This window comes from Oncorhynchus clarkii, chromosome 6, assembly GCF_045791955.1.
Source record: "Oncorhynchus clarkii lewisi isolate Uvic-CL-2024 chromosome 6, UVic_Ocla_1.0, whole genome shotgun sequence".
Lineage (NCBI taxonomy): Eukaryota > Metazoa > Chordata > Actinopteri > Salmoniformes > Salmonidae > Oncorhynchus > Oncorhynchus clarkii.
In genome coordinates this window covers 25,341,867-25,356,339 of record NC_092152.1, presented here as the reverse complement: position 1 = coordinate 25,356,339, position 14,473 = coordinate 25,341,867, and the positions used below count along the sequence as shown (strand labels likewise).

Here is a 14,473-nt window from a genome sequence, read left to right as displayed (position 1 = left end):
CACCCCAAAAACTTGAGACATCTGTGGTATTGTGTTGTGACATTGTGTTACCTTTTATAGTACCCAGCACAAGGTGCACCTGTGTAATGATCATAATCAGCTAAACGATATGCCAGACCTGTCAGGTGGATGGATCATCTTGGCAAAGGAGAAAGGCTCACCAACAGGGATGTAAACAAATTTGTGCACAACATTTTTCAGAAATAAGGTGTTTGTGTCTATGTAACATTTCTGGGATCTTTATTTTCAGCTCATGAAACATAGGACCAACACTTTACATGTTGCGTTTATATTTTCTTCAGTTTAGTTAAATACAAATGTAAGAAGAACAAAGACACATAATTCTTAAAGATAAACAAAATATATGATTGCCATAGGATTACAATCATACTGTACACTATGATTTTGGCGTAATACATTTACTGTATAGTTATCGTACATTACAAAATCAATATTAGATCTGATATAACTACACTGATTTGCAGACCTGTAGCTCCAGTGTTTTGCCTCTGGAGTGTGTGTTTTGGCATGGAGGAGTGGGTACATGTGGACCTCAGCAGGCCCTGTATCTGGGGCCCAGAGGCTCTCTGTGGCCTGAGGCAAGGCCTGGAGGTGTGTGTCTCTCTTAGGTTGCTATACAGATGAGCCTCTGCTGGGCAGATTCATCAAAGCTACTCTATTTAACTTCACAGAACATCTCACCACATTTGCCTTGGTTTTCTAAACAGAGTTAGATCCAGAAAAGCAACTTAAAGATGCCAGAGAGATCAATTACACCCACTTACAAGCATGACATGTTGCTTGCCAGTGTTGAGTTATGTGATTGTGATGCATCTGTAAGGGCTTCATTTTGTGGTATGCTAAATGAATGTTGTGAGTGCACTGTCGGGACCTTCTTAAGGATCTGCCCCTTTTTTTCATTTTTTTGCCTAAAATGACATACCCAAATCTAACTGCCTGTAGCTCAGGCCCTGAAGCAAGGATTTGCATATTCTTGGTACCATTTGAAAGGAAACACTTTGAAGTTTGTGAAAATGTGAAAGGAATGTAGGTGAATATAACACAATAGATCTAGTAAAAGACAATATAAAGAAAAAACCAACCGTTCTTTTGTATTTTTTTGTACCATCATCTTTGAAATGCAAGAGAAAGGCCATAATGTATTATTCCAGACACGGTGCAATTCAGAGTTTGGCCACTAGATGGCATCAGTGTATGTGCAACGTTTTAGACTAATCCAATGGATCATTGTATTTCTGTTCAAAATGTTGTATCAAGACTGCCCAAATGTGCCTAATTTGTTTATGAATAATTTTTCATATTCAAAATTGTGCACTCTCCTCAAACAATAGCATGGTATTCTTTCACTGTAATAGCTATTGTAAATTCGACAGTGCAGTTAGATTAACAAGAATTTAAGCTTTCTAACCAATATCAGATATGTCTATGTCCAGGGAAATTTTCTTGTTACTTACAACCTCATGCTAATCACATTAGCCTGCGTTAGCTTAACCGTTATTTATAATATACTGTATATATATATATATATATATATATATATATATATATATATATATAAAATGTATATATATAAAATGTATAAATGGTTCCATATTAGCAGTTTCTATAGCTACATTATAGGTGGCCATGGGTGTAAGGCAGCCCCCGAAGTGACTCTCCCACTACATGGGTGACTGTGCCTGTATTCCTGTGTTGCTGTGCTGAGACGAATGCAGATACTGTAGATCTTGTTCCCCAAAAGTATTTAGGATTTTTTTTAAATGTATTAGGATCCCGTAAACTGTTGCTGAAGCAGCAGCTTCTCTTCCTGGTGTCAACAGACTCATGTCGCGGATAATTGATGTTATGTTTGCAGAGGTACAGTATATTATCCATATTTCCCTTTTCATATTCCTTTTCTTCTGATGTGCCAACAAAAGGATAATTGCACCCACACTTTGCATTGACACAAATTGTATAGAGAATGTATCTTTCTCATATCAGTATTTCATACCGTCTCTGTGAGGGAGCTTTATGTGGGTACCAGAATGAGCATGATACCCACTTACGACTCAGTCTTTTTTATTTGCAGATAAATTAGCTCATATTTTAGTATAGAGTATTTGCAAACTTATTAATGAGGGAATACTATTTGAGATGTTTTTTTAGCTGTCAGAAGTGCAGACTGACTTGGGATCTTTGTGAAGTACTGTACACTCCAAGCCTGGGGCGTTGCCAGAATTTTGGAGCCCCGTGAAATAAACAACTACCGGGCCCCTTACATAGAAATCAGAATGTTTCAGATTAAAATAACGTACTGAACAATATGTGTTATTAAATGTACTAACTATAAGCTTCTGCTGCTCTATACTACAATTGTACAGATTCTAGTTTCCACCTTCATCCTTTGCCTATATTAATAGTACTGCAAAACATTTTGGTTCCTAATGTTAACAAAAGCTGTCTTGTGTCTTGAGATTTTTATGATGCTTTATTATAAATAACTACACAATTGGTGACATGTTTTTTAATATATGGTATTGTAGTCAGTTTTAATGAAGAAATTACTAATGATCCATGTTTCAGATTAAAGAATGTATTACCAATTCTTATAAACAAGGCTAACCCTCTTCTGCCCCATGCATAATTCCTAAATAAATGCCTAAATAGCATACCCAAAATAAAAAATAAATCCTGAAATATGTGGGTGCAGGCATAAATGTGGTACCTACAGAGAACAAGCATCTGTGAAATTACAACTGTAGTGTCAAGACATTATGTGGGCATTCCTGAGTAAGTTCAACAGGGGATACACCATAGCAGAAAATACTCTGAAACAGTATTGTGTAGGCTTGTGTAGAACAGGTTAAGGCATTTGTCCTTGTGTTTGTTCCCTGTAAACAAAACTCAGAGGTTACACTGCTCCAATAGCCCAGCGTCAAGCCTTCTTGTGAGCAAACTAATTCATAGTGCCTTTAAAGATTAATTTTCTAGCTAACTGGTTTTCAATTGAAAGGATGGCATGGCTGTTCAACCTGTCTTGGCACATTGTAGATCTTAGATAGTTCTTTATACGTTTCGGCTTACTGAAGACACGTTCACCCACAGCAAATGTTACAGACATTCGCAATTCAATGCACACCTCTCCAAAAATGCTCTGTAGCTGCATCTTGTGGATGGCATTTAGGATCTCTACAGGAGAAAGACCATCTGAAGAAGTGGCACCATATATTGTCTAATAATGTCACACTTCATTTTCAAATCCATCTGTGAGATCTTTGGAGTAATTCCTTCTCAATTTGTGGCAAGATACATAAATTTGGTTTTCAGTCATTTTCCTAAATGTAAGTATTGATGAAAACTCCTTGCATATAGCTTCAATCGCATGTCCAAATGACTGATTATACCATCCAGATCCACATAAAACACTGTGTTGCAAAATCCAGTGTCTGACTTCTGTTCATTTGCTATGTCATCTTCAGTCTCATCAGGGAAACGTTTTCTTTATTTCTGGCGACTCCTCTGTTCACTGTGAAGCTGAGTAGTTACACCCATTTCATTTGCCACCATGGAGGCTTCTGCCAGAAGAGCGTCCCACTGATTACAAAGAGCCTGTATTTCTTCCTGTAGTGCCTTATTAATGTGAGCTGATTCAGTGTCCAGATAAATATTTCCTGACTGAAGAATTAGGCTTCTATTCTCAATACACTGCAAAACCTTTACCCAGAAAGTGAGCGGCAAGATTGCCTTGAAAGACATGAAGTAGCTTTTCAGACCTTTTGCCTCAGATTTGGCTTTGTTTGTCAGGCTACAGGTAGCAAGAAGCATGTCTAGAGCCTTGATGATAGACAGTAAATTAGCAGTTAAGACAGCAGCCAGTCTTTTCCTTGAGAATGGCCCATTGCTCTGGGCTGGAACTGAACAGATTGTAAAGACGATTCCCACAGCCAAAGAGGTTGATACTTTTGGGCACGACTGAGCTGCATGTACACTCACAAGATTAAGAGTGTGGGAGGCACAAGGTGAGTATGTGTCCAGTGGATTATTTTGCAGTATGTGTGCTTGAACTTCCTTCACTTTCCATGACATATTTGCACCATTATCATAGCCTTGACCACGGCAATCTGCTATGTCAATACCATGCCCTTCCAATGCACTCAAAATCATTTCAGAAATGTCACTGCCTGTCTTTCTAGCAAAGTCTTTAAATTCAAGAAAACATTCAGTTATTTCCCAGTCACCTGTTCCCTGAACTTTATCTTTGTGTACATATCTCACCAATAATAAATTTTGCTCAGTATGGGAAATGTCTGGATTTGCATCACATATAACCGAGTAATAGATTGCATCTTCTCTTTCATAAAGTACTGCTTTCAAAACCCTTTGACCACATATTCCTATGAAGTCGTTTTTGTTCTCAGAGCTGAGGTAATGAGTCAGTCGTGCTCCTTTCTTTTTGTCTCTGACTTTCTGTAAGTGCACACGTAATAGCGGGTCATAATTTGACAACAGCTCAAGTAAGCCTAGGTAATCTCCATTATGCACATCATCAAGATCATCAGATTATTATTAGATGCTAAGTGCAGTGTCACATCCAAAATCCTTTCTAGAAGTGCTCTGTTTTTATACATTTCGGACTGGATTTGTTTCTGCAGCTGACTGTCTATACCTGTAGCTGTAGTTACGGTATGCTGCAGATTTTTCAATTTCCAGTAACAGTTCTTGTGAGACACACCATCCTCATGCTCTGGAAGTTTGTCATACATTCTCCACCATTTCACGGATGATATCTTATAGCCATCATTACTATTCAAAGAACTGGGTGATGGTTTACTTTGCTCATGATAAAAAAGAACACAAGGAATGCAATATAATGCCTTTACACTCTTAGTATAAATAAGCCAGTCTGCACCTTTTCTCTTCCGTTTGCTGACTTACTGTACTGTAAATAGTTGGGTAATGGCTTGCCTTCTGTGTCTGGGGGCATGATTATATACAGTTCTGTCTCCTCACCACACCGGTTGGCTAGTCTGCAAACAATAGCTTCTCTTTCATGGTCTTGTACTTTCTCTGGCCACAGTGCTGGATCATCTAAAAGCTCATTTTCCTCACTTTGAATCTGTCCAATCTCTTCCTTTCCCTTATTACTTGCTTGTTCAATCTCTTCTGTCACTCCTTCACTGGCACCAGTGCTACTCTTTAACTCCTCTTCCTCCTTCCTGCTCTCCTCTGCATCAGAGTCTGTCTGACAGCTTTCGGCTGAAATTTTGCCTGCCTGGGGCTCTCTAGGCACTAGAAAGTGAGTAAACAAAGGGAATTGTAGGTTTAATGTTCGCTCCTACGAAGGTTACCATACTAAAAATCTACCACTGAAAGAAAAAACGTTTTAATAGAATACATATCAAATAGAATACGTATTTAAGTGTGTCTAAGTCATCATGTGCCTAACTTTACAATTTTAAAATGGTCTAGTTATTCTGCAGCTGCTACAAAAAAACTGCCTCACCTCCAAGGTCCGCTGTTTCAACTTCCTGTAGTAGACAGACGTTGGGATCTTTGTCTACAGCAGTAGTAGTAGCATCTACAGTACGGATAGGTAACGTGAACTAACTCACTTTTGTACATCGCGCTGGTCTGTACAATTGACCTTTTTTTTGCGCCCAAAAAACGTAATACTTCCAGATCAACTGTAATATCAATACCATTGTAAAGCACAATTTCTCCCATTTCCAACCAACTCTATAACGAGACCTTCATGATGCCCATCTCTGCATGATTCAAGAAGGCAATAAGCTGTCGGGTCTTTTTAAAAATGGCGGGTGGGTAAGGGAAACCTATTGCGTGTTAGTTAGGAGGAGAGATGTGTTGGGAAACGGCTTTTTTCACTCGATCTGTCCATCTTATCACCTTATAGCCTCTAAAATGTCAATTAAGCACTATAAAGAGTTTATATAATGTGTCATTACATACCTATTTGAAGGTTTGTGTCAAATTTGAATCGGGTATTTAGGGCGGTGCGAAAGGGATCTTCAGAAGTAAACAGCGGCTTTTGAGAGTCATGATAGCTTGCAGTGATGTCCCAAAAAATTACTAGATATCCTCCCTTACCCTGTCCCTTTTTAAACGGTGAGAGAAGTGCTACACCTGGTGGGAAGAAGCTGTAAGACAGAATTAGTTGCTTTATGCGTGCTGTACGTTACATCGTGACGTGTCATGGCGTCGGAGGGGTCAGTTTTTTCAACTTTTCTCCAATACTATAGAGCCATTACCATGTCAATCAACACTTGAATAGAAACGTAGTTCACACCAGATTTGGTTTACAACGCAGTCGCTACAGTCACATTAGCTTTCTTTGCAGCCTCGTTTGAATGTCGCGGTTGCGCACATTTGTACGGAATGGGGTTTGCGTACGTTAGGCTACATGTTAGGTTTTAATTTTAGTTTGGCTAGCTAGCAAATATTGGGGAATACAGTTATAATAATATATAAATAAAAGCTAATTAGCTAGCCATAGCTGGTAGTGGTAGCTCATCATCATGTTAATAATTACTGCTCTGACCGAGCAAGCTATCAAGCTAGCTGTATTGGCTAGCTAGGCTAGCCGTCTGCATTGACTAGCCGTCTGCATTGACTTACCACTCAAATCCTTCTCCTCATTTTGTTTTCTGGGAAAAAAAGTGGTGAGTAATTTTTTTCCTGAATTTTGCAGCATCTGTCTTTGTTTCCTTTCTTTCCTTTTCTGAAAACCTGATTTCGTTTCGATATCTCTCATGAATGCTTAGGCTACATGCCGGAGCAACTGTCAGATCTCCTCGTGTAGAATAATGGACCAAATCATGTGCATTATGGGGGGGGGGGGGGGGGTACAAACTGGATGCTTGGGTAGATTATGATTATGGTTATACGTTTTAATTTTCATCACAGATTTTTTGGTCTAACATGTTTTAAAATGATAAACAAATAATTCTCTGAACATTTAGGGGCCCCTACCAGGCTAGGGTTCATGAATCATTCATGTTTACCCCCCCTTAACAACGCCCTAATACCCATCATTCTAATAGTATCTCATAATATGATGAAATCATTATGCATTTTGAGTGCAATAAGGATTTATGGTTCAAGGCCGATTATAAAGGTTTTTATAAAGCGACAAAGATCTATCATAATTAATCTGCTATTAGAATCACTTGCTAAACTTGGCAGAATCAATTATGGACATAATCATCATTGCGAGAGGCTCATATGAGAAGATGAAGGGTGTATTCAAATACATTCGAGCAGGTTACATACGTGTACAGTGTATGGATATGCTATGCAAACTCTGATGCTTAGTCATCCTTTCCTGATTCTCTATTCTATTCAGGAAGCCTTCCATTAAGCCAGTTTTGACCTTGGAAATAGATGCCTGTTCGAGTGATTCTATTTTTATGGTTATGACTATATGTAATGGAGTGACTCAACATTTCAATGCATGCCTATCTCAGGACTGCACCTGGTCAATGCTCGGTGGACATTTCCATTGCTGATATTGACATTGTGAGCTGTTGTTGTCCAGCCTTACTCCAGTCCTATATCAATTCATTCACTCTTCATTCATTCAATCTTTTTTCAATCATTCAATCTGCCTGTTTCTCTATTCCTTTCTTCCCCCCATTTGTTGTAGTGTCCAATCTTACCTACCTTTGTAGTTTCCTGGCTAGTAAAGTGCAGACTCATGTCAGACCATTCTCATGTTCAGTATACAACCGGGTTTTCTCTCACTGCCTCTCTTTTGTAAATTGTCTCACACAAAACCCACACAAAATAGACTCATATTATGTACACAACTCACACACACAACCTCAGACATAGTTTTTACCAGCACATCACATGTGCAACCAGAAAAAAAAACTGTAGACCACCTTTACTCCACAAACACAGATGAATACAAAACTCTCCCCTGCCCTCCATTTGGCAAATCTGACCGTAATTATATCCTCCTGATTCCAGCTTACAAGCAAAAACTAAAGTAGGAAGTACCAGTGACTCGCTCAATACGGAAGTGGTCAGATGACGCGGATGCTACGCTACAGGACTGTTTTACTAGCACAGACTGGAATATATTCAGAGATTCATTCAATGGCATTGAGGAGTATACCACCTCAGTCATCGGCTTCATCAATAAGTGCATCGACGGCGTCGTCCCCACAGTGACCGTATGTACGTACATATCCCAACCAGAAGCCATGGATTACAGGCAACATCTGCATCGAGCTAAAGGCTCGAGCTGACGCTTTCAAGGAGTGGGACACTAATCCGGACACTTATAATAAATCCCGCTATGCCCTCAGACGAACCATCAAACAAGCAAAGTGTTAATACAGGATTAAGATTGAATCCTACTACACCGGCTCTGAAGCTCGTCGGATGTGGCAGGGCTTGAAAACTATTACGGACTACAAAGATAAACCCAGATGCGAGCTTCCCAGTGACGTGAGCCTACCAGACAAGCACCAGCAACACTGAGGCAAGCAACACTGAAGCATGCAAGAGAGCACCAGCAGTTCTGGATGACTGTGTGATAACACTCTCAGTAGCCAATGTGAGCAAGACCTTTAAACAGGTCAACATTCCCAAAGCTGCGGGGCCAGATGGATTACCAGGACGTGTACTCAAAGCATGCGAGGACCAACTGGCAAGTGTTTTCACAGACATTTTCAACCTTTCCCTGACCAAGTCTGTAATAACTACATGTTTCAAGCAGACCAAGGAAGCGAAGGTAACCTGCCTACATGATTACCGACACATAGCACTCACGTCGGTAGCCATGAAATGCTTTGAAAGGCTGGTCATGGCTCACATCAAAAGCATCCTCCCGGATACCCTAGACCCACTCCAATTCGCATACCGCCCCAACAGATCCACAGATGAAACAATCTCAATTGCACTCCACACTGCCCTTTCCCACCTGGACAAAAGGAACACCTACGTGAGAATTCTATTCATTGACTACAGCTCAGCGTTCAACACCATAGTGTCCACAAAGCGCATCACTTAGCTAAGGACCCTGGGACTAAACACCTCCCTCTGCAACTGGATCCTGGAATTCCTGACGGGCCACCCCCAGGTGGTAAGGGTAGGTAACAACACATTCGCCACACTGATCCTCAACACAGGGGCCCCTCAGGGGTAAATGCTCAGTCCCCTCCTGTACTCCCTGTTCCATCATGACTGCACGGCCAGGCATGACTCCAACACCATCATTAAATTTGCTGATGACACAACAGTGGTAGGCCTGATCACCGACAATGACGAGACAGCCTATAGGGAGGAGGTTAGAGACCTGGCCGTGTGGTGCCAGGACAACAACCTCTCTCTCAATGTGATCAAGACAAAGGAGCTGATTGTGGACTACAGGAAAAGCCTGGCAAAACTGGCCCCCATACAGGGCTGTAGTGGAGCGGGTCGAGCGTTTAAAGTTCCTTGGTGTCCACATCACCAACAAACTATCATGGTCCAAACACTGCTGAACAATTAATCAAATGGCCACCGAACTATTTACATTGACACCCCCCCCCCCCCCCCCCCCCCCCCTCCAATTGTTTTGTACACTGCTACTACTCGCTGTTTATTATCTAGGCATAGTCACTTCACCCCTCACTAAATGTACAAATTACCTCAACTAACCTGTACCCACGCAAATTGACTCGGTACCAGTACCCCCTGTATCCTCGTTGTGTTACTTTTTATTATTTTTTTACTTTAGTTTATTTCGTATATATTTCCTTTACTCTTCTTGAACTGCACTTTTGGTTAAGGGCTTGTAAGTAAGCATTTCACGGTAAGGTCTGTTGTATTCGGCGCATGTGACAAATAAAGTTTGATTTGATTTGAGTCACAGAGCACAATCAGTATCTTCAGAGAGTATTCAGGCACTAAAAGTATTTTCCACATTTTGTTGTGTTACAGCCTGAATTTCAAATGGATTACTTTTAGATTTTGTATCACTGATCTACACACAATGGTCCAAAATGTAAAATACAATCGAGTAGTGAATTTCAAGCACAGATTCAACCATAAAGACCAGGGAGGTTTTCCAATGCCTCGTAAAGAAGGGCACCAACTGCAGTGGCGATTTAGCATGTCAATCTTGGTGGCGCAACAACATAAAAAAACTAGTGGGATGCATGACAGCTAAGCCACTACACTACACAACACAACACTAAACTATACATGAATTGCACTATAACAGTGACAAACGGTACCCACAAACTGTTAGGTGTCACGTGTGCTCCCTCTCCGGCCTCTAGGTCACCAGGCTGCTCGTTATGGAGCACACTTGTCATCATCGTTACGCGCACCTGCGCGTCATCAGACTCACCTGGACTTCATCACTTCCCTGATTACCTTCCCTATATACAGTATGTCATTCCCTTTGGTTCCTTCCTCAGGCGTCATTGTTTCTGTTTCAGTCATTGTTTCTGTTTCATGTCTGTGCGTTCTTCATGTTTTGTTTTATGTTTCGTTCATTTACTAAATTATTCATTCCCTGAACTTGCTTCCTGACTCCCAGAGCACACATTACATTAGGGCCTACATAAAGCTGTCCCAACAGCAGTTCCAACATCTTACCTCTGCTACACCTGGTTATTAGTGGAGCCTTGTCTGGCAGCGAAACAGTTAATTCAGCCTCATTTACTGCCTTTAAAAAAAACAGCTGATATGGCTAACTTGCTTAAACAAAGGTGGTTTATAATGACAAGTGAGATGTACAAACTATGGCATAAGGAGACAATGAGCGTATGAGAGTCAATCGATTAAAACATTAATGAGCGTGCTAGGACGGACATAGTCAATATAACTATTTGTTTAGCACTTTTTGTTTAGTACAGGTTTCAGAACATGGGTACAGATTTCAGAACATGGGCCGTTCTTACAGTGTTCTCCCTGTACACTAAGTCAGAACCATAGGATAAATAAAGGGGGTATATAAGCAGACAATGAAAGCTCTTACAATATTATATGATTACATTTCTCTAAAACAGGTTATAGGCAACATGTGCACCACCAAGTCAGAACAGTAGGTGAAATTAAGAGGGGTAAATAGACTAAATTATTAGGGGTTGGCACATAGGCTACTAACATCTTACTACACAACATACACTTAGTATTACTTTCTCAGCTACAGTATGCACACCTCCCTGGCATATTATATCATTTATGCAGCAGCATACAATATATTTTTGGACTCACCTTGTTGTGCTGTGCTCACTTGAACAGAAAGGTTGCGCGGCGGTCCTTCGTGGGCAAATTATGTCATCAAAGTCTGGCATTCTCTGGATTTATGGTGCTTTCAAAACAACTGGGAATCATGATGATGTCATTGATCTTCAGGTCGTACCTCTAGAAAGAGGCCGGATTTACAATTTCCGAGTTGAATGACCATTCAAAACATATTTTTCCAGTCGGAGCTCGTTTATTCCCAACTTCCCAGGTGTCTTGAACTCACTGAAGTCAAGTTTTCGTAGTTCCAAGTTACAGTTGTTTTGAGCACGGCACAAATCATGCTTTATTGACAGAATGGTCAATGTTGAATTTTTATCTGGGATTAAGAGCCCCTTAATCCCAGATTTGGGACAACACAGCCACTGTCACTGATTCCGTCTAAACCACTCATTGTTGAATTTGCAATTTCCAACTTGTTGTGTAATGTTTATGTCCAATGGCCGTTGAGCATCGATACCTTTTATCTATAATTTGTCTTCATTATTTATCTTCATATGACAAGGATTAAAAAGATTTGCCAGTAGATTGGAGATTTGATTCATGATGATGACTGCAAGCTAAAAATGTTGTTGACATGATCAATCCAATCAAAGCTACTGTACATATAACGTGATTTGACATACTTTTATCTGTGGCCAATGACCTTGAGCCTTCTTGGACGGGCACTTCTAATGTAACTCTATGGCAGAAACCAAGGCGCTAGAATTTTTAAAGTCAACCCTTCGACTTGGCAGTGACGTAGTGTCCCCATGAGTGCCAGACCTCTGAGCTAATAACGGCGCAACGCTCCGTATTTTCTGCTGGCTTGCTCCACCACCACAGAAAGCATTGAGCTAGGCTGAAACACCTGCATTTTGGAGCTGCCTTACTCAAGAAAACAAAAAAGAGACCATGTTTGTATACAGCTTTATTAAATTAATGATATATATATTTTTACATTGTTTGCAAACTATTATGTGACACATATTAATGCCAAAATAACATGCAAAACAAGCTAGCCCCAACAAGAAAACAATACTTTTTTAATACATTTTTTTGCTAAAAATGTGGGGCTCAAAAACAGAAACAGGGTCGCCTCTGACCAATTGGTTGATGTCAACAACAAAAAAGTAGACATTGAATATCCATTTGAGCATGGTGAAGTTATTAATTAGGCTTTGGGTGGTGTATCGATACACCCAGTCACTACAAAGGTACAAGCGTCCTTCCTAACTCAGTAGCCGGAGAGGAAGGAAACTGCTCAGGGATTTCAACATGAGGCCAATGGCGATTTTAAAACACTGTTTAATGGTTGTAATAGGAGAAAACTGAGGTTGGATCAACAACATTGTTGTTACTCCACAGAACTAACCTAAATAAACGAGTTATAAGAAGGAAGCCTATACAGAATAAAAATATTCCAAAATATGCATCCTGTTTGCAACCATGCACTCATGTAATACTGGAATAAATGTGGCAAAGAAATTAACTTTTTCTCCTGAATACCCAACATTATGTTTGGGGCAAATGCGATGTTGTTTATGGCAGCCCCCTGCACCCCTCTGATTCAGAGGGGTTGGGTTAAATGCGGAAGACACATTTCAGTTGAATGCATTCAGTTGTACAACTGACTAGGTATCCCCCTTTCCTTTCAACACAACACAGTACCACTCTTCATCTTTTCAAGCATGGTGGTGGCTGCATCCATGTTATGGGTATGCTTGTCATCTGCAAGGTCTAGGGAGTTTTACATTTTTTTAAAGAAATGGAATACAGCTATAAGCACAGGCAAAATCCTAGAGGAAAACCTGGTTCAGTCTGCTTTCCAACAGACACTGGGAGACTAATTCACATTTCAGCAGGGCAATAACCTAAAACATAAGGCCAAATTATACACTGGAGTTGCTTACCAAGATGACATTGAATGTTCCTGAGTGGCCTAGTTACAGTTTTGACTTAAATTGTCTGGAAAATCCTTGGCAAGACTTGAAAATAGCTGTCTAGCAATGATCAGCATCTTGACAGAGCTTGAAGAATTTAAGAAGAATAATGGCAAATATTTTACAATCCAGATGTGGAAGCTCTTAGAAATGTACAACAAAATACTCACTGCTGTAATTGCAGATATTTCGAAAAAGTATTGACTCAGGGGTGTGAATACTTATGAAAATGAGATATTTCTGTATTTTTATTTTCAATACATTTGCAAACATTTCTAAAAACAGGTTTTCACTTTGTTATTGTGGGGTATTTCGTGGGGATGGGTGAGAAAAAACATATTTAATCCATTTTGAATTCGGTCTGTAGCACAAAATGTGCAAAAAGTCAAGGGAAGGTGTATGAATACTTTCTGAAGGCACTGTATGTTCACTCACTCACACACTCACTCACACACACACACAGGGAGACTTGAGTATGTGTCGGAAAATGTGTTTGTGTATTATGCATGCTTCAATGCAAGAGAAGGCACACCAGCGAGGAAGGCTGAATTAGATTACTTGGAATCACTCTGGCATGAAAAGCCTCTCTGCTCCTCTCCTCCCCTCCCCTCCCCTCCTATCCTCTCTTCCTCTCCTCACCCTCTCATCCTCCCCTCCTCAACCTGCTGATGGAATAGAGGAAGTAAGGTAATATAAAAGCAGTTCTTGATTCTGCTCCACTTCCCCCCTGCCAGAGGGAGAACATGAACATGAACTGTGTTTCTGCGTTACATTCTGTCTCTTTGGTAGGACAGGACAGGGGACTGCACAAAGGCCTGTATCAGTGACACAACACTGATGTCTACCAACTGTTGATCCTTTTTGTTTGGGGTGTAGAGGGTTCAGAGAGGAGAGCAGGCAGCTCTCTATAGGCCAGGGAGAAGAAAAGAGCATTATTATTACTGATGGGTGACAGAGAACCAGAGAGTGGTATAGTAGCCTAGCGGTAACCTAGAAGGTTCAGAGAGGAGAGCAGGCAGCTCGCTATAGGCCAGGGAGAAGAGAAGAGCATTATTATTACTGATGGGTGACAGAGAACCAGATGGTGGTAGCTTAGTGGTTAGAGCGTTGGTCCAGTAACCAAAAGCTCACTAGTTTGAATTCTGGAGCCGACCAGGTGAAAGATCTGTCAATGTGCCCTTGAGCAAGGCACTTAATCCTAATTGCTCTGGATAAGACCGTCTGCTTCATGACTAAAATGTAAATGTACCAGAACCCACTAGATTCTCTAATTACATTGAATGAACTAA

At 40.5% G+C, this 14,473-nt stretch overlaps 1 protein-coding gene across 1 annotated transcript in view; it reads left to right on the top strand.

Annotated features, from left to right (window-relative positions):
- The window catches only part of LOC139410863 (transmembrane protein 132C-like), a 212,956-nt gene that overhangs the window by 145,158 nt on the left and 53,325 nt on the right, over positions 1-14,473 (top strand). The gene's annotated exons all lie outside the window — the stretch shown is intronic.